The sequence below is a fragment of the Jaculus jaculus genome, chromosome 20, assembly GCF_020740685.1.
Source record: "Jaculus jaculus isolate mJacJac1 chromosome 20, mJacJac1.mat.Y.cur, whole genome shotgun sequence".
In the NCBI taxonomy this organism is placed as follows: domain Eukaryota; kingdom Metazoa; phylum Chordata; class Mammalia; order Rodentia; family Dipodidae; genus Jaculus; species Jaculus jaculus.
In genome coordinates, this window is record NC_059121.1 from 21,688,666 (window position 1) to 21,690,436 (window position 1,771).

Sequence of the window (1,771 nt, forward strand, 5' to 3'; positions counted from 1 at the left end):
TTTCGCTATAGAGAATGAACGACCCAGGGCCCAAGATAAATGAGGAGTCCTGTGGATATCTGTTCCCTAATTGATGATAACATGCATTTAAACAAGCTCGCCGGCTCCACGCTCTGGGACTCCCTTCCCGACATGTGAGAGGGTTAGTGTCCAACCAGGACAGAGCTCCCTTCCTCCCCCATGGACGAACAGGAGCCCGGCTGGTGGTCTGTAAGTCGCTGGGCCAAGTTGAAGGTGGCGCCCCTCTGGCCTACACTGCAGAATCCTTTTCTGCCTCCACTGCCTCCCTCTCTAACGCTGCAGGAATTCTACCTCTGTACCATCAGCAGCTAATACTGTTCAGTAGATCCACTGCTGGATAAGTTATTTGAGGACCGGGCATATGGCTCTGCCAGTCAAGTGCTCACTGAACAAGCATGAGGACCGGGCTCTGCTCGCTAGCCCCCACTTAAAAGCCGGGCAAGGAAGCCCACACCTAGAATCTCAATGCTGGGAAACCAGAGACAAGAAAGAGTCTGCCTAGAGCTTGCTGGCCCTCTGGATTAGTTGAATTGGTGAGCTGCAAGTTCAATAAAAAGATCCTGTCTCAGAGCTGAGGAAATGGCTTAGTGGTTAAGGCGTTCGCTTGTGAAGCTTAAGGACCCCGGTTCAATTCCCCAGGACCCACGTAAGCCAGAGGCACAAGGGGGCACATGTGTCTGGAGTTTGTTTGCAGTGGCTGGAGGCCCTGGCGTGCCCATTTTCTCTCTCTCTCTCTCTCTGCCTCTTACTCTATCTCAAATAAATAAGTAAAATATTTTTTTTAAAAAGATCCTGTTTCAAAAAGGTAAGGTGGAAGCCAGGCATGGTGGCGCACGCCTTTCATCCCAGCATTCAGGAGGCAGAGGTAGGAGGATTGCCATGAGTTTGTGGCCACCCTGAGACTACATAGTGAATTCCAGGTCAGCCTGGGCTAAAGTGAAAATCTACCTCAAAAAAAAAAAGTAAGTTGGATGGGCTGGAGAGATTGCTCAGTGGTTAAGGCACTTGCCTGCAAAGCCTAAGGGCCTCAGGTCAATTCCCCAGTGCCTACGTAAACTCAGATGCACAGGGTGGTGCATGTGTCTGGAGTTCATCTGCAATGGTTAGAGGCCCTGGCATTCTCTCTCTCTGTTTATCTGTCTCTTTCTCTCCCTCATTCTCACTCTCTCTCAAATAAATAAATAAAATAAAAATTATAGAAATTAAGATGGATGTCTTTTCTAACTGAAAAAAAAAAGAAATTAAGGTGGATGTCAATAGAGGAAAGACACCCGGCATTGACCATTGTCCTCGACATGCACATGCATCTACATACATGTAAATATGTATACATACACACATGGATACAACACACACATGTAAAAATTAGTTATTTGATGCTCTGTAAGAATGCTGATGCTAAAACCCATTATTGCTGTGTCTTACCTTTCTCCTCTGTTGTCTGTCCTATTATTGATTTATCAATGGTAGTAAATATGGGCTATATATATACATATATTCCATACATTCACAGGCTTATAACATTTATTAAACCCTTTCCTGGATTAGGTACTATTCAGAGTACACACACACACACACACACACACAGCTACAATATCCAGAATGTGAGAGAGAGGGAGAAATGAGTATGCCAGGGCTTCTAGCCAGTACAAATGAACTCCAGATGCATGTGCCACCTTGTACATCTGGCTTATGTGGGTCCTGGGGAATTGAACCTGGGTCCTTAGGTTTTGTAGGCAAACACCTTAAC